At 44.5% G+C, this 23,337-nt stretch overlaps 1 protein-coding gene and 1 pseudogene across 1 annotated transcript in view; one reads left to right on the forward strand and one right to left on the reverse strand.

Moving 5' to 3' along the window:
* LOC124722165 (latrophilin Cirl) overlaps nucleotides 1-23,337 on the reverse strand; it is a 799,917-nt gene that overhangs the window by 201,273 nt on the left and 575,307 nt on the right. The window lies entirely within an intron of this gene.
* Nucleotides 125-241, forward strand: LOC124723401 (annotated as a pseudogene).

Consider the following 23,337-nt stretch of genomic DNA (forward strand, 5'->3'; position numbering starts at 1 on the left):
GCAGTTTGCGCGTGGTCGCAAGGGAGGATAATTTAGGTTAAGTACTGTGTCAGCTTAGGGACTGATGACCTTAGCAGTTAAGTCCCATAAGATTTCACACACATCTGAACATATGTTGTTGCTGGGCAACGGCCTTGCCACAGTGGATACACCGGTTCCCGTGAGATCACCGAAGTTAAGCGCTGTTGGGCGTGGCCGGTACCTGGTTGGGCGACCATCCAGCCGCCATGCGCTGTTGCCATTTTTCGGGGTGCACTCAGCCTCGTGATGCCGACTGCGGAGCTACTCGACCTAATAGTAGCGGCTTCGGTCAAGAATACCACCATAACGACCGGGAGAGCGGTGTGCTGACCCCACGCCCCTCCTATCCGCTTCCTCCTTGGGGGATGACACAGCGGTCGGATGGTCCCGGTAGGCCACTCGTGGCCTGAAGACGGAGTGCTTTTATATTGTTGCTCATAACTAATTACGTGAAGTAGGAATCTATTGTTTCCCTGTTAATTTGCATTTTATTTAATTGCCGGACCATCGACACCAATAAGTGTATTAGAGTAATAAAGGGCATTCTTAAAGGTACTTCTGCTATCCTACTCATCACTGAAAGTCGTTAAAATAGTACCTGCAGATTTTACTTAATTGCACTCTTTATTTATAAATTTCTATATAACTTTCAAAATTCGCAATTGCCGAGTGATGGGAACCTTCGACCATTCGATTTGTGTGTATATCCATACTGTGTACTGTAGACTCAGCAGTATTTGGCTGTAATGCGGCAATTAAGTATCCCAGCCCCTAGACAACGAAACAGCCAAAACTTTTAATATTTTAACTCTGAGTCTGAAGGTACGTAGTTCAGGGGCCACCACGCCCATTTCATGATTTTGTATTTGAAAGCCCGCAAAATTTAGCCCAGAATGTCGGATCAAAGGTCTGGTGATCAGGAACTTTATGCCACCAGCTCGCTTCGCCTTGTCTGATGACAATTTTGAACGATCTAACCAGCTACCTCATTTCGAGAGCCCGCTGTGTATTTGCGACCTCGGCTACGTAGCAGTGTATAATAAGTTAGTATAAGGTACAGCGCCCCCGATGTGGCACGACGCCAATATACGTGATTCGGCACCATGTCTTCTTCTGACGATGTTGTTCCGGCTTTGGTCAACTTAATTGTTCTGCTGAAGGGTAAAAGACGTTACTGGGTAAATCCTAACTGGCATACTAATTTGAACGAACGAGGTGCTTTAAACAACTTAAAAGAGCTGAATGTATCTCCGGCTTTCCTTTTACTTTTTTCCGAAGACACACTATCACTGGAGAATTGTGGCTGAAAGATCAAATGCAACTGAAAACAAATGCAGCCTTAATTTCTATGAACACAAACTTAAAAAATCTGGAAGAAAACAGCTGATCGTTATTGGGAACTGTGGAATCTACCGAACTGTAACGGTAACTTCGAAAGAAAGCTGAAGAGTTAAAGCTTCCGACAGATCTGGATCAGCATTTCGGATGTCCAGTCTTGCTAACTGTTTCAAATGCAAATTGATTATTTTCATCAACTGGCGTTGGGGAGTATGGCCGAAACATCGATGGAAGAGTACTAAAAGAAAATTCTTTCGGTAAAGCCTTGTTCTGAGGCGGGCTATCGCTTTCGGAAACTACAAAAATGGTTCAAATGGCTCTGAGCACTATGGGACTTAACATCTGTGGTCATCAGTCCCCTAGAACTTAGAACTACTTAAACCTAACTAACCTAAGGACATCACACACATCCATGCCCGAGGCAGGATTCGAACCTGCGACCGTAGCAGTCGAGCGCCTAAGGAAACTAAATCTCTTTCAGAGAGAAACTGCCAGTTTGTTACCATTTTGCACCGGATGGAAGATTTTTCTCTTAAACACACACTGAGACGTTTTCCTGGTAGACAATGAAGTAAAGAAAGGCGCCTCTTCAATTATCTAGGACGGAGCTAACAAAGATTTGCACTCGAGTCTGTTGAGCGCTCCGGCTTGCCCCCATCACTGCGCTATTCCGAGAAGCTGTATGAATGAGACGGCTATGCGCTGAAGGCTACACACGCGGGAAACTTGTGAAACCGTGTTTGCAACACAGTGCGACTGCTTCGAACAGGGGTACCGCACGGCAATTGGATTTCTCTAAGTTTTATATTTATGGCACGTGAAGTTCACAACCTCTCCCAAAACAGTTCGATACAGCTTTCAAAAATTCTCGATAAAATCGACTTTTAAGTTTTCTGAACGCCTTTAATATACTCGAATAAGGTACTTTATTTGACAAGTAGTGAGGCTCTGTGCCAGAGTGCGTGCTCGCTGCGTGGGAGGCCTGGGTTCGATTACAGATGAAAAGACAATTTTAAACAAAGGTGCATTTTCAACGAGCATTTCCATGAAGCGTAGAATGCATAAAGTGCACGAGACTGGTAATAGCTAGAGCGAGTCTCGTTTAGGTCATTACTTTTTCGTTTCTCCTTTCGGTTCGAATACCTAGGTCATTTAAATCTAAATGCTAATTAATACATCTGTAACTTTTATGAAAAATGCACGTCTTCTTATCTCTAATTACATATCACACACAAAAATCCTGTTTTCACGGGAAACACAAATTCTTAATTACCGATATTTTTATGTAAGATCGTTAATCAAGATCGTATTACTAAAAAAAATACAAATTATTTTTCTTTTATTTTACGCTGCACCTAAATGCTCACAGAACACGCACCATCGTTTAAAAATGTGATTCCACCTGGAATCGAACGCAAGATCTCACGCAGCCAGCACTCTGTCACAGAGCCACACTGCTTGTCGAGAAAAAAATCTTGCTTATTTTGGCATGTTAAACATGGCCGAAAAACTTATAAATCGATGTTCTCGAAAATTTGCGAGAGCTGCTTCGAACTGCTTTGGGGGCGGTATATTTGAATTCTGAACTTCACGTACGATAAATATAAAACATTACACAAATACGACTGGCATATGAAGGTTTTACTTTTCTTCCACAGCAATTACTTTATTACTTACTCAAATAAGTACTTTGACAGTTCTAACGCGTTGAGCAGTACTACAAAAAGTTTGACATACAAGCAATTAACATTAAGTTGTACTGCTGACAAATTTACACACATTTAGACTTTGCAATATATAATTTATATGGAACTATGATTCGTCAAACAGTCAAACATGTAGTTACGTATATCAAAATCTGTTACACATGAACGCTGACTTCAACAATTTCTTAACAGAAAAACAGACGTTCGCACACGCATGTTGAACCAGACCTTGAAATACCTTTAGCGGCTTGTCTGTGGAGTGGAGGATACTGCTATTGGGGTAACATTTTACAGAACTCTTTCCAATTTCTGTATTGGAGAAAGAGGTCGTTAAGCCTGGTGCTACACTGTATGTCTGCCAACTCGAGTTGGAAGCAATGAGGTACATCGGCAACCAAAGCCGAGGACGGTCTAATAAATAAATCGAAATCAGTTTTCAATCGTGCAATAGTCATGAAATCATTTTGAGAACTCACGAAGAACTGTTTCAGTTACTGAAACGTTGTCAGTCAAGTCTGGTCCACAAATGACAGCGTCGAGTTTCAGAAAATGTTCCACGTCACGAACATGAAGCTGATTTTTAGTACGATTAATTTTTGTTTGATAGCATCGATCTTGTCCGCCATGTGTGTTAAAAGACTTAATGAATTCAAATTCATGTCGATAATGAAAGACTATTACTGCTTTGTTTATCCGTAACTGTTCTTTCCCTAATGGCCGCCTTCAGTACATCCAGCATTCCCTCTCATTTCATAAGACGTATTTGTGGCTGGTGTTGTAATGTGTTCCAATGAATGTTTTTCTAGCTCACAAATAGTACGATGGCATCATATAGAGCACTTTACTTGGCCTTCAGACTAAAAGAAAAGTAAAATTCCCACGATGTGGCTTCTCCACTATTCCTTTTTTGGACAAGTGTATAGGCACCATAGTATTACTAATGCAGAAGGTAAATCTAATTGAAGACAGGCAGTGTTGCTATCGTGTGAGCAGGCGACTGTGTCCGGCTGCGGCCTTGCTGTTCTTTCCCTCATCTCCTCACCCACACCCCCGCCATTGCTGCGCTCCGAGCGCTTGGCAGGAGAAAACGGTGACTGGCTTCGTGTATCTGGGTATGCTGCAGCAATGGCCCATGCCGCAATTGCAATACGACAGTGGAGACCTGACACTGCAACAACACGACACCTAATTACCTCACTGCCTAACTGGCTCAGTGTTGGATTACACGTGCTTCCCATCGCAACTCTCCTCTTATTCAGTACCCCACGTGGTCGTCAGACTTGTTTCCAAGTGATTTCGTCTTATAGGGTTACGTGAAAGATCGTGCGTTTCTGTCTCCACTGCCAGTTATTTTGGACGAGTTGCGAGGAAGGATAAATAACGTGGTTGCTGATATCGACCGTGACGTGTTGGGACGTGGGTGCCACGTTTGCCGCATCTCAGAAGGTGCCCATACTGAGCATCTGCAATGAGAGCTGGAGAGACGTTCTATCCGCTAATATATGCTTATTTTTTTTATGTCTTGCATCATCTGAATCCCCGTAGGTACTTACGAATAAATTAAATGTATTCGCAGTTGCGAATACGATTAGACTTCAGCTGGACAATGGATTTGTGACAAAAATTTGTGCCGGCCTGGGTTTCGAACCCAGATTTCCCGCTTATCGTGAGAAGTCGTTTTAAACACTTTGGGTATCCCATCACACCTCGAGGACGTAAATGTGTGTCTAGATCCTGAATTCGTACACTTGCTGTGATTCGCACACAGGGAGATATTTTTATTGTCGCGGCCCTGTCTAGCCAGGAAATAGTATCTGCACTGTCTGTGTTATACGATGTACTATGTGATGTCCTTCAGACATTAATCTCACTAGTCTGTCTATACTAAATCAGTGTGGCACATGATACATCGGAGTGTCCTACAGGGTGTCCCACAAACTTGGAGGGATTGTAGAGGGTGTCTTGAGGAACAAATCGTGGATAGGAACGTCCGTACAAGTCATCGAGTGACGCTACAGCATCCCACCGGCAGCAAACGTGACACTGTACGCTGACGGATCGCAGGCGAAAGGTCTCGCAATGTCGTTTGTTATTCAGTGATCGCAACTGAATGCCATGATCGCCAGAGGAGAAGATGGAGCTAGTTGCTGTATAGACAGGCCCAGTCTACTACGAATGCTGTGCTCTGTTGCCTCGGTGGGTGACTGTTTCGGACACTAGTTTCCATCGGCAGTTTATTTTTCTTGCGTATATCGCCTACGGTCCGTCAGCGCACAAGGTCACGTTTGCTGCCGAAGGGGTAGCCTAGTGGCAGGCGCTGGTGCCTATAACTTCGACGCTCTGTAGCGCCGTTGCATCACGTTTCCGAACACCAGTTCTTAGCCTGGATTTGGTCCTCGAGACACCCTCTACAACCCCTCGAAGAACATTCCTCGGACACCCTGTATAAGGGCTAGCAACAGTGTGTGGCCATATCCCTCTTGCTCGGAACAGCCATTTTCACATTTAAGGGCACTGACACATGTAAGGCCGTCTGCTTGCTCCGAGACAGTTTCTTTGAGTTAGCTGATTAGGACTACATCGTATCAGGCCAACCGGCGTGTTGCAGTGTTTCTTCCAGAGCTGTGCAGGAACGTTTGGAGGTGATCCTAGGTCCGCTGAGTCTTACCGGAACCAGTAACACCTCTGACGATGTCCCGTGCAGCTCTAGACGTTATTTCCGGAACAAAAAAGTTTCAAGGGTCACGACCACAAAAGCCGGAAGATTCTCTAGAAACTAAGACAACGGATCGTGAAAGTCTTCATTGTAGGGTGATGTAATACTTTCCTAGCGACCTCTTGCCATGCTTCATCTCTGTTATTCAGAACTGCTGTGATCGTAAGTACGTGGATATTCCTCCATAAGAGAAACGAACCGAATATTGAACTCAGGATCGTTGTCATTTTCCTGGGTACAGTGACAATCGCATAACGAAAGCAAAACCTTCTGTAAATTGTCATTGGCCCGCGGCAAAAGTGGAGCACGCCGCATTCATCTGGCAGTGACGTTGCATTCAGTACGACTCAGGTCGGAAGACGCTGCTTCATTAGCCCTATACGAAGTTGCAAGCCTTGTTCCACACCACCCGCCTGATGACTTTCTACGTCACCCTGGTAGCGCCCTGTAAAAAAAAAACTACACTTTTTTGTAATTATTTTGGTGATACTGCTATACTGTGGGTAATAAATTAGTGCGCTTCGTACTTGTAGTTGAGTAAGGGCCATTGTACGTGCACAGTTTAGGTGAAAATAAGAATGAGCGGCAGTTTCGAGAGCCCGGACATGGAAGAGGATTCCCAGTTTAAGTTAGTGGTAATAATTTAGAGATCTCAGCGCAGGGGCGCTGCCCGGGCGACTGTTTCTGCGGGCGTAAATTTTCCGCTAGAGGCGCGTTCCCAACCTTGGCGCGGATTATCATGGAAGTGCGCGCCAGGAACTGTGTTGGCCTCCATAAGCGCAGCCATTTTTAATCTCCTGCTGTGTCTAGGTTTCGTTTGACAGGTAACGACAATAGATTCGCCTGTCCAGCCAAGTGGCATTAGCACAAATTCGCAGTTCCATGCGGTGGATTCGGAGCCGGCCACGAGCTGACTTCTTCATGTTTTTTTTGTGTACAAGCGCTTTGCTCTTTTAATACTGATCTGTTCCCAAAGTCACTATCACACAGATTCTTCACTGACTAGGGACAGCAGTCTTGATGGCGCTAACGTAGCCTCAGCCAGCCATAATGAGGACAAAAATACAAAGTCGTCTGCGATATCCCTTCTACATAGCGGACACGAAGCAGCAAAATTTGCAAGCTATACTGCTACAGTACCCGACATACCATAATTCTCTTTTCCAGTTACTGAATCGGCACAATAATGTTGACATCAACTCAGAAATTTGTATCTGGACAGTCAGAACTGAAACAATAAAGCCAACTATACCTTTCCGTGTAGCGTAACAAGCGTATGATGTTTGATGCAAATTGACTGCGTTAATAAAGCACTACGTTCAGATTTAACGAGGTCCCAGACAACTATCGTGTTGCACCAGTGTCCGTTTAAAATCGCTTCAGTTTTGGCACCCACGAAGCCAACATCTACTGTACAGTGTAGAATCCAATGTGTTTCAATAAATGAGTTTGGTTTCTATAGAAGCTTTTTTTATTTATCATGATAGCTATTACCTTTACCAATTGCGGGAAACAAAGGGTACTTGGCACGGTCAAGTCTCATGAGCCACCCGCATAAGTCAGTGGATGGTTCAAATGGCTCAAAGCACTATGGGACTTAACATCCGGGGTCACCAGTCCCCTAGAACTTAGGACTACTTAAACCTAACTAACCTAAGGACATCACACACATCCATGCCCGAGGCAGGATTCGAATCTGCGACCGTAGCAGCACCGCGGTTCCGAACTGAAGCGCCTTGAACCGCTCGGTCACAGCGGCCGGCTAAGTCGGTGGAAAACCATTCAGCAGGCTGTGTCAAACGACTGTATTACAGCCACTGCGTGAGTCTGACATCCTTTTAGAGCGCAGTCCCATCTCTAGCATTTAATCCAAGCTTGTGTGTAGTCAGTAAACCTGACGGGTAAGACTGCTACAACTACTTCGCTTCGTTAAAATACGAGACTTGCGCTGATAAGCCTTAAAGTATTTCTGGCCTGCTTGCGAACAGGATGTGGTGAGCTTGCAGTATTTTTCCTCGGATTTGGTAGTCAGCGATGCCGCGAAATATCATTATTCTTGACGCGGAAAATCCTCTCGTCTCAGTAGAAAATGTCAAGCATTCACCACAGACAGCTGGGCTTAACTATGCTTGTTTTGTGCTATAATCCATTATTCATGTATACCAAAGGCAAAATTTTGTTGTCTTAATTCCAACTCGACTCCTGTTCGTTTGTTGAAACGTTTCTGCGTATTGGAATAAGGCTGCTGTTCCGTCAATGTGTCATGGCGCTATCGAGTAGGTGGTCAGAGGCCTGGGCCTCTCCAACCGGTTAGTGACATAATTACGCCACCACATATTCATTTGTAACTTTTCAGCATATTCTTAAAGGAATTTTGTTTTTTACTAGACGCGTTCCCTATTACAAATGGGACATCGTACTCGTTATGACTAACTCTAGTACAGTTTAGGGGTTATTATGCTAAAGGAGCTAAGTAACCAAATGTTCTTCCCAGTTACTCGGAATACACTTTATTCAAATAACATGAACACCTGCTGATTGACTTTAGGAAAGGAAGTTATCACTCGGCATGATCAATAAATAACAAACAAATACTGACGTTGCTAAATAAATTTGCACTGAAATGATAAACGGTCCACCAAACAAGTTTTTAATATTTCTACTTCTAGCAATCATTTTATTGTTCAGTCTTGGCACAATTCACTGTAAAACTGTGCACCTCAGCTAGTTCTTCTCTTAAGACAACCCTTTTGCACCAGTGGCCTAAGCGAAAGTGATCGTTTTGAAATTTTCACCTCGCCACCCTTTGTTTCCAACAATCTTTTCATTTTCCATTTCACCAAATGTCTTTTTAATCAGGTGGTGATTTTAATACGTGAGGCAGAACTTACATTAACCTTTAGTTGTGTTAAATAAATAAGACAATTCCCAGATGTGAACGGTAGCAGAAGCCTGGAACTAGAAAACAAAATAAAGCAACTTCAAAACCCATCTCACTATTTGATTTAATCTACGCGGGTATTTCTTTTTCGCACACTGTTTATGATAGGATTTATCGCTCACTTTGAAGTCATGCTCACGCTTTCTTGCAGAGTTACCAGTTTTTCTGTTACTTCCTTTTGCTGAATTATTCGCGTTGTTTTCACTACCCACTGGACCGCCAGTGAAGACACGCAAGTGACTGGCGGAACAAGCGAAAGTTACAATCTCTATGTCCAGTATAGCCAACTAGTGTAACACATACTGCACTAACCCTATTTAGCATAAACAAGCCGTAGCAGCCATCTACTGGCCTTCGTAGCACCTACAGCATCCATCATTGGAAATCGCCCTTTTAGTATGTAAGGGCCCTGTTTACATGTCACCTAACGAAGTATGAAACACAGTTTCTGCAAAACTGGCGCTTAGCCTCTTTATCATGACAACCCTTCAGTTGATGTCGTGTGGATAAATGGTAGACAATCCCCGTTAACAAAGATACGAGAACCGAACAGTGTCCTGTGACAAGATTAGAGGCGAACATCTGGAACACCTCAGATTTAAATATTTAGGGGGAAAACTAGGAAGCGATATTAAACGAGAAAAAAAGGAACGTGCATAGTGGAGAAGGGGAATGGAACACTTATTTCTTGCAAGCGTTCCCGAAAGTGCAGTGCATCTGTACAGTAAATTGCAAGAAATATGCTATTGCGACCAATTCTAGAGTATACTTCCAGAGTTTGAAGTCTTTATCGAATACATATAGAAGCAGATATGAAACGAATTCGGAGACTCCTTCTAGGTATCGTAACAGGTCGGTACATCCAATACGTAGGCACAAGCGTAACGGAAATACTTGGGAAAGTTGAATGGGGTTCTTTGGAAGAAAGATGTACGTCTCGTGAAACCTCGTTGGGTAAATTTAGAAAACCTGTATTGCATGAAGTACGAGCGACAATAGTGCTGATACCACCGGGTATCTCGCTTACTGGTCAAGAGAATAAGATAACACCGAATAGGGCGCATACAGATGCATGTAGGCAGCAACTTTTCCCTCGCTCAATAAGCAAATGAAAAAGAACGAAATCATATTGGTACGAAGTCTCTCCGCCCCAAGTGGCTTCATGTGACAAGAGGCACGTGTCGAGACTGGGTAGAATTGTCGCTACCTATGACACTGACTGTGACGTCACGTCCACACAGGAGCCGGGGGACGCCTCTGACCATTTCTGAATGTAGTGTCTGTGCAGAGAAACCTTTTACATAATTAAGTCTGTTTTTGTCATTGTTAGCAGACCAACGGCAAATATGATTTTTTTTCTCGTAACTTCCGACGTCGACATTTCCAAACAAACACCCCGTATCTCAAATTGATAGGCTACGATTTTCCCTTCACCAGCACCCCTGAGAATCCATACGATTACCACGAAAGCAGTCTGCATGAAAACAAAGAATCAACCGCGAGTCAAACCACTGCCTCTACGCACGGAAGAGCAGGGAATGCAGCCGCCAGAGCACTTCCATACCGCTATACCAGTGACGACTCGTATCCCAGCTCTCTCGGAGAGCAACCATTCGTACGTGCGTGAGGCTAGGGGAGAGAGGTATCTTTTAAGGCGATGGCTGCAGTAGACACGTTTTATTGCGTTAGGAGCTCCACAAAGGAGCCGGCGTAAGCGAGTAGATGCAGCAGCATCGGGGATCGATCCCGCGTTCCCCAGGCGCCTCTTTGCGTCTTCCGAGACACCACTGCCACAACCCACATCCCGGCTCTCTCCGTCCACAGCACACGAACGTGTCTCTCGCATCTTTCAATCCCAGGAAACGCTGTGAAACCGAATGTAAAATACTTAATGAATGCTTACTATTTACCTAGATGTGACTGTACCCTAGATCTAGCAAAGCCCCAGCTATTTTTAAGCGTGTGCTTGCTACTTCTTTCTTCACTCCATATTTAGCGGCCAACGAAGCTGAAGTTGATACATTGCAATCGAGGTGATCGTTCGCGTGTCCGACAGGGATTTGTTGGAAATTTAAAAAAAATGACAAGTGGGAAAGCTATGTGGCACTTTTGGATGGAAGGTCTCGAGGGACAACAAGGGTTTTGATCTCCCCATGTAATCTTCAGCATTTTCCTCTAGCACCACAGTTCAAAAGCACCTCCTCTCTTCTCGTCTGAGCTGCTCACCGTCCACGTTTCACTTTCTTGCAAGGCTACATTCCATACACATACCTTCATAAAATAATTCCTTACACTTAAATTCATATTCGATGTTAGTAGATTTATCTTTCTCAGAGATGTTTTTCTTAAGATTGTCAGTCCGCATTTGATTCTCTCTTCACTCTTGGCATTGTCAGCTACTTTACTGTTTTTAGTGACTCATTTTCTAACCTAATGTTATTAAAATCATCTGATTTAATACGACTCCATTCCAGTACTCTCATCTTATAACTTCTTGGACACTACCCATTTCGTTCAACTGCTCTCAAACACCCTTTGCCGTTTGTGGCAGAATTAAAATATCATCCACAAACCTCAAAGTTTTAATTTCTTTTCCCTGAACTTCATCCCCTTTCCAAATTTTTCGTCAGTTTCTTTTACTGCTTGTTCAATGTACAGATTGAATAACACAGGGAGAGACTCCAATCCCGCCTTACTCTCCTCTCAGATATATTGCTTCTCTTTCCCGTCCTTTGACTCTTACAGCTGCAGTCTGGTTTCTGCACAAATTGCGGATAACTTTTCTCTCTCTGTATTTCACCCCTGCTATCTTCAAAATTTCGAAGAGTGTGTTCCAGTCAACATTATCAACAACTTTTTCTAAATCTACAAATGCTATAACAGTAGGTTTCCCTTTCGTCAACCTATCTTCTAAGATAAATCGTTTGGTGAATATTACCTGACATGTGCCTACATTCCTCTGGAACCCAAACTGGTTTTCCCAGAGGTCGATTTCTATAAGGTTTTTCATTCTTCTGTAAATAATATATGTATATTAGTATTTTGCAACCCTGACTTATTAAACTGGTGATTCAGTAACATTCATAGCATTCATACCTATCATCACATCACTTCTTCGAACATGGAACTATTACGTTATTCTTGAAGCTGTCTCAGATATCTTACCAACATCAGGTGTAATACATTTGTCTCCAAAGGGACCTATTTTCACCTTAGGTCGTGCTGTGTGCGTGTGTGTGTGTGTGTGTGTGTGTGTGTGTGTGTGTGTGAGTGAGAGAGTGAGTGAGTGAGAGAGAGAGAGAGACTGGGCGGGGCACCCAGTCAAACACTGCCTAGTGCCAAGGGCACGCTTGATGTTCCCATGCGATGAACGAATCACCACCAACAGCGTCGTATGCCATCGCTGCACGAAATCCTGAGGTGAGGATGGCATTTAATGCATGACATTGGGGCGAGGTCGGGTTATAAGGCATTTACTACCACCACCCGTCTCCTTTCTTAGTTAGCCATATACTGGCTATGAAAACTTACACGACCAGAGTTCGAGCTTGTTCCCTCCCAGCTGCGTGCATTACAGGCGTCAGCAGTGTTTTTAAAAATGGCGAGAACGCAGAGTATGAGCTTATGTTCTAAGCGAAGTATATTTCTAGAGCTGATTATTACGACGTCAAAACCCATCGTCAACCAAATACTGCAAACAAATCACCCTAAGAGGGTACTTGTCTCCTCCGTCGGTGTTTTGATGCAAGAAAAATGGGCAATCTCGTATTTTTTATAGACTCGTGGAAACACGTTCGCAAACCATACAGGGCGTTCTATGAGTAGCATAATAATTTCGTAACTGCACTGCGAAACAGAAGGTTCACAAAAACAGTGGTGCCTTCTGACATTTCCCCCTTCCCATCCGCGCAGCTGTTGCAGTTTAACTCTGATTCCGTACTGTAAGCGACTGGCTGCAGGTAAAGGTCAGGTAGAAATTGTCGGGTAACAAAATTTCTCGGTCGATTCTTTGTGGCATCGATGGTTTGACAATAGACTTATCTCTAAGCGAGCAGATGACTCGGACAAAGCGGGCAGGCTGCTCCGACAGCACAATGCGACAGCGAGATGGCCATCGCGCCGCTGTTTACAATGCGTGCATCATTAGCGGGCCTTCCCTTCTAAATGAGATCGCCACACCGCCCATCTGAATCCTCCCCGAAAAACTCTTGTCGTGTCAACCTGGACGTGAGAGACACAGGTGCCCATCAATGAAATGGCTACACGGCCAGCCGAAGTCCATCGGGAAATGTGCTTCTGTTCGTCGCAGTTGGTTTCATAACCACGAAAAGTTTTAAACATGGAATTCGCATTGGAGGGTTACACCACTGACGTCCCGCCGACATTTTGAGCGTCAGACTCAGTTGAACAAGCGTGGAGAATTGGCTGGACGGTGCCCTTGTCAATGGAGCTGTTTGCCATTTGCAGAAACTACGGCAGTCAAAAGCCTTAATGCACACAAGACGAGTGATGAAGAAAAATGCCCACAACAAAAGAAAGAACTCGCTAGTTCCCGATTAAAAGACCATTGGTGAACCTCTAGAGCAATCAAATCGTTTAAATATGTAGCGGCAGTGGTATAAAAAGTTAAGATCGAATGAAATTACAGTTCCCGTGTTGCTAAGAAGAACGGTGCAATATTCCTTGCGACATGCATGTCTTAGGGAACAGACACTGCTGCGACTACTGCCATTGTGAAAAAACAAGAAACGTATTCGTAGTTGCGAATACGAAGTAACATCAGCTGTACAAGGGAATGACGACAGTGAAAATTCGTGCCGGACCGTAACTCGATCTCAAGATTTCTCACTTTAACTGAACGGTCGCCTTAACTGCTTTGTCTATCCGTGCAGATTCACGTTCAAGGAGGACATAATTACATAATGTGTGCGAGAGTAAAGAGCGACGACATAATCGAAGTTTGGTTCTGGCCGTGAGTCGTGCACGTATAGCCAAAGCGCTTAAGACACCTCGCGTAAAGCAGCGATTCCGGCTCTGAGCACTATGGGACTTGACTTCTGAGGTCATCAGTCCCCTAGAACTTAGAAATACTTAAACCTAAGGACATCACACACGCCCGAGGCAGGATTCGCAGCAATTCCGGATTCGAGTCTCGGTCCGGTACGAATTTTCATTCGTCGTTCTTTGACACAGCTGATGGTTGTTCGTATTCGCAACTGTGATTCATTTCTGGAAAAGGATTTGTTGGACGGGTTCCGAAAGTGCAGTCCTGTAAAGGAAAACGCACAAAAAACGGCGGTGTGACAAATTAGAGTATTGACCCAGCGTTTGTAGTCCTTAACAAGCAGGAATTACAGCAGACATCAAAAGAACACAGAGGCGTTGCTAGCATGTAACAGAACGGTGTAGCGCATACTAAAGTCTAACGTAGCTGCTCGGAGGACGAGAATCTTTAGAAGAACGGCGATATAGCTGTCGCAAAACTCCGTTGATAAATTTGTAGGACCTCTACTTAAAGAAGACCGACCGATAGTCATGCTGTCTTCGGAAGGTTAGATTGTTTGGCCGACTAACGCAGGAAAGACAGCGTGTTTCTGTAGAACCATAAATGTCATTTACTTGATTTGTCACCTTTTTGATAAAAGAAACTGCAGTGCAGTACTACAGATATGTTGAGGGATTCATTCCGCGCTTTGGGAGTACTGTGCCTAGGCTGGGGGGTGGCGCTGTGACGCGACTGGTCAGCTTCAACGATAAACCTTGCTCGTGCTCTGTGCGCCAACGTTCTTTTCTTTCCGAATGCTGTGTTAAACCAAAATGTAGGATCAAAACTTTAATGTCAAAGAGAGCATTCGAGCTTAACGATGGAAAAAGATGACGATGCTTGCGTAGTCATTCAGGCATAGGACGCCGACAGTGCTTTGAAACAGTATTCGCACAACATAAAATCCTCTCACGTTACGGACAGCACAGAAATTCCACAGCTACAGGCCTTTTATTATCTTTTGCCGAAGGTGTAATTGTCGATGAGGAAACTCGTCAGAAATATAATAACGCTGCCAAAAAGAAACTGGACAGGTGTAGGAAACGAAATTAATACTTATTTTTTCCGCGGTAGAGATTTCTAGGCAGCTAAGTGTTTTGCAGAACAAAGCGGTCGGAAACTCGATCCCTCATTGTGCGTGGCCGCGAGAACGTCAAGGAATCTGTGGCTCCTTTGTGAGGGTGGAGGGAGCACAAACCCCGCACAATAAGCTGCAGCCGAACAATGGGACGACCGCTACAAGCAAACAGCTCCTTTCTGCCGATGAAATATGGTCCAAAGCAAATCCAATAACGGCTGCCGGTAAGAGCAGGAGATGCATAATTTCGATACATTTTTTCCCATTACTGATGTGCCGTTCTGCCCCAGAATGGAAAGCGGAAGTGCTGAATCAGTAGGAGCGGCTGCCGGGATGTCTACCAAAGCACAAACACAACGGACACAGACGGCTGCTAGCGCGGTACATCACTTGAGTAATACGGGGTGACAGAGCGAACGAGGTGTACTCATATTGTAGGGGCGTGGTTGAAATCCATTTGGATCTAGATTTTTCGTAGTTCCTCCAAGTCACTCGAGGTGAGGGGCCGCGGACGCCTTCCCCCTAACATCATGCGTCGGGTGTGCTTCCCCCAGATGAGCTCGCGGCGATCAGCTAAATCGTATGCCTCATTCCAGATCTCATGCAACTCTCCACGTGAGTTTATCTCGTGCAAGCCTCTTCAACTCTCAATAACTACTGCAATGAACATCCATTTGAACCTGCTTACTGTATTCGTCCCTTGGTCTCCCTCTACAATTTTGCCCCTCCCGCGCTTCCCGTCATTACCAAATTGACTATGCCTTGGTGTTTCACGGAGTGCCCTATCAACCGATCGCTTCTTCAAGTCAATTTGTGCCATAAATTTCGTTTTTCCAAGTTCGATTCAGTACGTTCTCACTATCTATTCGATCCACCATTCAGCATTCTTCTATAGCACAACATTTCAAAAGCTTCTATTCTCTTCTTGTCTGAACTGCGTATTGCACACGTTCCACTTCCGTAAAACGCTGCGCTCTCAACAAATACTTTCAATTCCTATAAATGTAGGTTACACTTTCTTCAACCAACCTTCTAAGACAAGACGTGAGGGCATTATTGCCTCACGCGTTTCTTCATTTCTCTGGATCCCAAACTCATCTTCACCGAGGTCGACTTCTGCCAATATATCCATTCTTCCGTAAATAATTCGTGTCAATTTTGTCACGTCTAAACCACACTCGACTACAAATTCCAAGACATGCTCATCAGCGAAGTTAAACACGTTTATTACCGACACCAACGTACAGCCAGAACGGAACTGACCTGCTAAATGAAGTTTGCACACTTACCGAAACTTTATACATACAGTGAGTATTCTAGAATGGTGATATTTATACATATCGAAGATTCTAGAATATACAAACAGAAGAGATCATATCGTCTTCTCCATGTGACTGTATTGAAGACCTCAACGACATTGTCTTTGGTTACATATGCATAAAGGCTATAAGTGGTCAGACGAAATACAAGGGGGCAGTCATATGAAAACAAGATGGAAGAAAACAGTAAACTCTTCATTATTACAAAAATAGTCGCCTTATCCCGCTGTGAGACAAGGCGGTAAATGCCTTAATGGAACCATGATCGTACCCTGACGTGCAACTCCTTGTCCGAAGCAAACAGATGGCCACGAATGTTTTTCTTCAGAGCTCTAAGAATATGGGAATCGCATGGGAGAGATGGGGTCTATGTGGAAGAGGTGTAAAAACTTCCTAATGAAACTTCCGTAGCGTAGTCTAAACAAGCTTGGCAAAATGCGTGAGGGCATTTTGTTAGCAGGTTGTTTCGGCTACGCTGCCGGAGTTTCCCTGGGAAGCCATAGAGTCTCGATCTCACCCCATGCGATTTCCGTATTTTTGGAGCCCTGAAGAAAGACATTAGTGGCCGTAGATTCTCTTCGGACGAAAAATAGCACGCCTGGGTACAGTCATGATTCCGTAGGCAACCGTAAACATTTTTCCCATAAGGTAGTGGCCGTCTTGTGTCTCAGTGGGATGAATGTAATAACAGCAATGGCTATTACGTTTGCTGTAATTATCAGTTTACGTACTGTTTTCCCAACCATCTCGTCTTCATTTAACTCCCCCTTATACATAAAACTAAACAAAACAACAATGAGTCATTATTTGAGCCATGATGTCTTCAGAACATCGCGGCTGTTTCTAGAAATATCAGTGTGAAAAGAAACTCCAATCAGCCATATAATTTTTGAAATAAGAAATTATTTTACCAGAAGTAGTTTTGGGCCTAGGTCTACGCATGTCATCGGACAGCAGGAATCGTCACTACCGTCTAATAACGAGATGTGGAGGAATAAATTACAGCTTCAAAACTAGTGTGGGTGGTTGTAGATTCTTCGTCACTGATATAGAAGGCGATTGCATCCTCGTATGCTTATCTTCCTTATCTCCACAATATTGCCCTTATCTTACAGGCATTACCTATGCCCTCTCCTCTTCCTGCAGTTTTCGTGCTGAACATGCGCAGAATACCAATAACGACCAACACCCTCCTACTACGTGAAAATACCTGTATCCAGTAATCGAAACTAACATATTTTCAAATCGTTGCTCCCACCAACAATACCGGAGTTGCAAAAATGCTGAATGGAATGCGAGGAATGCCGTAACATGTTTTCCGCAACAGATTCGCTTAGCATTACGTGAGATACATCCACCACCGTGTTCGGTGTTCGTTGATCTAAACATCTTTTTAAGGCAAAGCCCTATATTATGTGGAAGGGGAGGGGATGCCAATGTCTGCCCATTAAAACAGCTAAAACGAGCTTTTCGTTTTCTAATATAACTGATTAAGAATAGAGTTACTATGGTTTTTCCCGTATTTCAGAAAGCACACGTTTTAGTATCCCAAAGCCTCGTTGTATTTCATACTGTTCGGTTATTCGTATCCGTCTTGCAAAATGATCAAAAATGCAAAACATTTTCATCCGAAGACTGTGATCTGCTTCCCAGGATACTGAGCTTACCTGTTCCGCTGCTACTATCAGCACGAAGAGGAGAGATCAGCATACGCACATAAGGCAGGTCAACTCACACCACGGAGCCTGTATTAATTCCCCCTCCCCCTTCTCCTTCCCCTTCCCACACTAGGGACGGACCCACATGTTCGTGCCAGCGCAATAAAGAAAAGAAAAGGAATCACCGCTTTCTGTGGGGCCCGGAAGTTAAGGCGCTCGGCGCTAACCACATCACACAAGCCGACTCCCCAACTTCTTGCCTCTTGTTTCACACAGGCATCAATTCTGCTTGACAAAACCTCATTGTGTCCGACATCCGACATCTGGGCGTGCGTTTCCTTCAGACGAGGAAGCCTGTGTCCAGTGGCCACCCGATCGCTCTTAAATGGTCTTGAACTAGCACAGAAGTGAAGTATAGTCACCCCATACAGTTTGATGATGGGCGGCCTTGTTTAATGCCTTACAGGTGCAAATACAGAGAGCTCTAAACGCACACTCGTTTGCGAAGAGACAGAGAGAGATACAGTATATGAAACACGAAAACAGAAATTTACGGGTGAACCATTACTTTAACGGTGATACGCGGAAGTATGTTTGGAATAAAAGGAAAGATGTGGCTTCGATTCGGCGAGGAAGGGGGAACTTCCTCCACATCTTGGTAAACCTGCGTATTGGTGGCAGATCGTAAGTCAAACTTCTAAGACACGCAGTACACAAACACCAAGTCCGCTAAAACAAGAAAAAAAAGACAATTTCAACGTTAATGTGCCGAAAATACTTGCAGCTGAAGTGTAAATGCAACTTTCAGCCAGTGGTCTGGTCAATAATCAGCACATCTGAAATTATCGCCGCGTTGGATTAACCGAGCGGTCTCAGGCGCTGCAGTCATGGACTGTGCGGCTGGTCCCGGCGGAGGTTCGAGTCCTCCCTCGGGCATGGGTGTGTATGTTTGTCCTTAGGATAATTTAGGTTAAGTAGTGTGTAAGCTTATGGACTGATGACCTTAGCAGTAAAGTCCCATAAGATTTCACACAAAGTTGACTTTTTTTTTTAAATTATCTGTACGTAACATAGTATTTTTACCTAAACATCAAGAAGAGCATTGTTTACAATCTAGACAGCCCGACAAAAAGGGGCAGCATCTAGAAAGGGTGAAAGAAACATAATGAAACTTCACGGGTTGAGTTGCTGTGTGATGATATACCAGCGAATACAAAAGAGAGACAAATTTACAAGGAACAGTAAGAAGCCTCCTGTGGGCTGGATGGATGCGCTGGTTCTGTCATATAGCCGTTGTACCCTCTCCTGGGCCACTACAGGTCTTTCATATCCTGGGGCAGAGCTTACGTCTGAAGTGGTCCCACATTCTACCGGGAATAGATCTGGCGATCTCCCTGCCCACAGGAGCACCTCAACACCACGCAAACAGTTCAGAGGATTCGTGCCATCTACGCACCAGCATTTTCCTGTTGAAAAATGGCACCACAATAAAGTCGCATGGCAGGTATCACATGAGGATGCTGGATGACTGACACTCCGTTACTCTCCTGGCCAAAAATCTCACCAGATTTAAAACCAGTCGATCGAGCTATCCGCGCCACGGATCTTCAACCAGCTGGCCACAGCGCTGGAGTCTGCGTGGCTCCACATCCCCTTCAGAACGTCTGCAGCACTCCGCGCCTTGCAGGCTTTTGACAGGTGCTCACATTAATGTGATGACGATGATATCTGGCTTGCAGGGCACGCAACTGCTTGGTTATCAGCGCCCGTACAAATTCCGAAACTTTTCACTGTCCAGTCTCGCCACTTTCCCGAATGGTGATGAAATGATGAGGTCAACTCGAACAGCTAGTCCCCCGGGCGGAGAAAATCTCCGATCTGGCCGGGAATCTAACCCGGGACCCCGTCATGCAACAAAGGCAGCAAGTCTAACCACTTGGCGAACCCTCCCCCCGCCCCCAGTATTGTTCGTTGCGTTTGGTCGGGGCGGACGTCACATGATAACCACTCAAGTTCATCCTCGATTCCTTTACTGAGTTTTTATTACACAAGGCAATCAGCCCTCTGACCGAACACGCTGAGGTACCGTGCCGGATGTCACTAGACCACGAGCTGCGGACCACATTAATGTGACTGCACAATATGTATCAATATGAACATGGAATGTGTATCAACGCCTGTATTCAGGGCACATGGCACCTTTTTCTGATTTCGCAAATAAATTAAGATTTGTTTGTTTGTCATTTCTGTCAACGCAGCAGACTCCACAAACTGTCGCAGCAATTGAACTGCGGAATTCCGAAAACAATGTACAATAACTGTCACCATTACAGAAAAAACATACTTGCTGATATATGGAAAAGTACAGAATCGTTAATGATGAAACAGTGAGCATGTTTGGATAAAGATACAAAGAATAACAATTATTTTAAAACAGCGAGTCGCTCACCTATTAGTACGTCTGCATACACAGTTGCGAAAATACAACAAATCGAACTATCGCATCTGCTAGTTACCCCAGGCAAATACTGAGATTTCCGAAGCAGTCTAAAACAGATGCCTTCTCCAGCGCCCGCTTATAGCGTTCTCGAAGTAACCAACTGCCGTCTTCGAAAAGGTGACGTCATCGCCCTCGGCGTGCAGTGCCTCCTTGTCAACGAGACGTTACTCGCTGAGTAGAAGCACTGACCGGGAGGGAGCGGAAAGCCCTCTCAATGCTGGCCACTGAGACAGCCTGTCCGTTGCGCCATTCATTTCTGTCAGAAACGGAGCTACTCGGCTAATGCCTGCAACCCCACCGAAAGCTACAACCCTTGGGCGCAATCTATCACTGTAAGTCTGATACTCGTACGCACAGTGCAATAGAAAAAAAAAAGCCAAAGCCAAGCACAGTTTTTACATTCTCAGGCACATCGAAGAAGAAAACTGGAACGGTTGCCCTTGGAAATCTCATCACGAATGAGACTTCTGAGATACCAATCGAGATACGCTGTAAGTTATCGAGATCAGTAGCCCACCCATCTAGCCCAAAAACGGTATTCACAGTATGTAGTGGGGCGTCATCTTAAATGAATCGTCAATTATTCTGATTTACATCCGCATTCAAACTCTGGCACTGTGGAACAAACCACACCTGGCGCAGTAAGTGTGGTGATTTACACAGCCTTCGAAGAAATACGCCGGCCGGTGTGGCCGTGCGGTTCTAAGCGCGTCAGTTTGGAACCGCGTGACCGCTACGGTCGCAGGTTCGAGGGTTCAAATGGCTCTGAGCACCATGGGACTTAACATCTATGGTCATCAGTCCCCTAGAACTTAGAACTACTTAAACCTAACTAACCTAAGGACATCACACACATCCATGCCCGAGGCAGGATTCGAACCTGCGACCGTAGCAGTCGCACGGTTCCGGACTGCGCGCCTAGAACCGCGAGACCACCGCGGCCGGCCCGTTGCCCGTGTCCTGCCACGTGGAGGCGGGTCTGTGCTTTTTTTTTTTTTTTCTTTACTTTGGCAGCTTTCCCAAAACCGATTTAACAAAAATTTTACAAAAATTAATTTTGAATTGGAAGAAGGAAATACAAGGAATAGTTTAGTCTGAAGAGGAGAAAAGACGATAGGAAAGGAAGAGATGATAGTCCCACCACCGTAGGGGACTGAGAATGAGCGTCTTGGGATTTATCTTCAAGCCTCTGATCCTCAGTCCCCTAGCCTTAGCCTAGGAAGTTCTATTCTATTCTATTTGTGGCGTTTGATATCTCTATTTATGTTCTATCTGGTTACTTGTATACAGGTTTAGAGTGCCGTGGTAGCTGATGGCAATTGCGACGGTGCACCGACACTGTTTATGTCTAATTTTATACATTAATCTATTGTCAGTTTTAGGTCTACTTATGTAAGTCTATTGCATGTCAGTTGTTTTATATTGAGACTTAGTTTAGTTCTTCCACACTATGGTGTCTGTCTGGGTGCTGCATATAGGTTTATTGTCTGTGTGGTCTTCTGTTCCTGTACTCTTTGTGGCATTAGTCAGAAATTTTGTCTGTTAGTGCGTTCAGTATGTCCCAAAGTTCAGGTGTTCTGATCGCGTCGTATATGTGTTCCTCTGTCTGTAAGTGTTGTATCCCAGGTGTGTTCCTGTGCTGTCTGTATTTCCCGCAGAATAGGATTGTGTGTTCGGGGGTTCCCATACCTCCACATGTACACGTTGATGTGTCTCTAAGACTCACGCGATTTAAGCGCGTGGGATAAGGTCCGTGGCCAGTCAAGAAATGCACCATGCCGCGGCTAGGATCGGCATGTTTCATTCTTAATCTTTCCGTTATGTTCGGAAAAAATGTATAGACTCTCCGTCCCTTATCACTTGTGCCCCATTAATGTTGCCATGTGTCGATTTTCCATTTTTTGAGGTCCCGCTTATTGTTCAGCGGGGAACCAGTCAATATGTTGACCTGGTCTAGTCTACCCATCTTTAACCAGTACAGAGCGGCCCGATATTTGATTGTGATATCTATCGGGAAGATTCCTAGCACGACACACAGTGCTTCAACTGATGTAGTGCCGAAGAACTCCCCGAACACAGAATCCCTGTGGTTGTGACAGGAGCCAGTCCCCTCTGAGACTTTTACTACACACTGGAAGTGGCAGGGGGACGTGCCGGGCTGTAGGGCGTATGCTCAAGCTGCTTTCACTTGGACTTGGCCATTACACTTTGTGTGACCATGGAGACGTGTGGAGGAATGTTACCGGGGAGCAGATTCACTCTCTGCGTAAGCAGTCCCTGGCCGTTTGCTCCTGCTTGATTTGTGTAGACAAAGCAGTGTGTCACAGTACACCTCGCTGTGCTCTAGAAATTCGATGGAAATCGGACCGCGCAAATTTCAAAAGGCTTGGTTGTTGTCACGTTTCGTACCTTTTCATTTGAACAGTCCTTATACATAAATACTATGCCTTTTGCAGATCATTAAGTTGATCTACAGGACTATGAAGATAAGCTTAAGAAATTGTTACATGTACTAAATATCACTTTCAAAAGTTATAATTTTCAGATATCTGGCAGAAAAAAGTTAAGACACGACGAGGAAAATACCCAACACAGCCAAGGTGATAACTGATGATAAGCCAATAGACCAAGTTTAAAGCCTCACTTCTCATGATTGTGCTTTCTCTATCAACGATCATGATGAAGTAAACAAAAAGCTGCATCGACTTCGGTGTATGGGTGGAACAATTAGGCGAGCATTGAAGGGTAAGGTGAGAGAAGAGAGAAATTTTAGAAGACTGTAGCTGTGCTAACGTTCATGTATGGAAGCGAGACGCGGGTGAATAAAACAAATTTTCGAAAGAAGAAAATCAACTGAAAGCCGCCCCTCAAATCAGTGAAAGGATACTCTCACATAGACAGAAAAGACATGAAGAGATCAGGCAGCGATTAAATATATTCTCGCTGAATGTCAGAATTTCCCAACAAGATAAAATTAGGGAGAAACACATTCTTGGAATGCAGGACAGCAGAATTC

The sequence above is a fragment of the Schistocerca piceifrons genome, chromosome X (assembly GCF_021461385.2).
Source record: "Schistocerca piceifrons isolate TAMUIC-IGC-003096 chromosome X, iqSchPice1.1, whole genome shotgun sequence".
NCBI classification, from domain to species: domain Eukaryota; kingdom Metazoa; phylum Arthropoda; class Insecta; order Orthoptera; family Acrididae; genus Schistocerca; species Schistocerca piceifrons.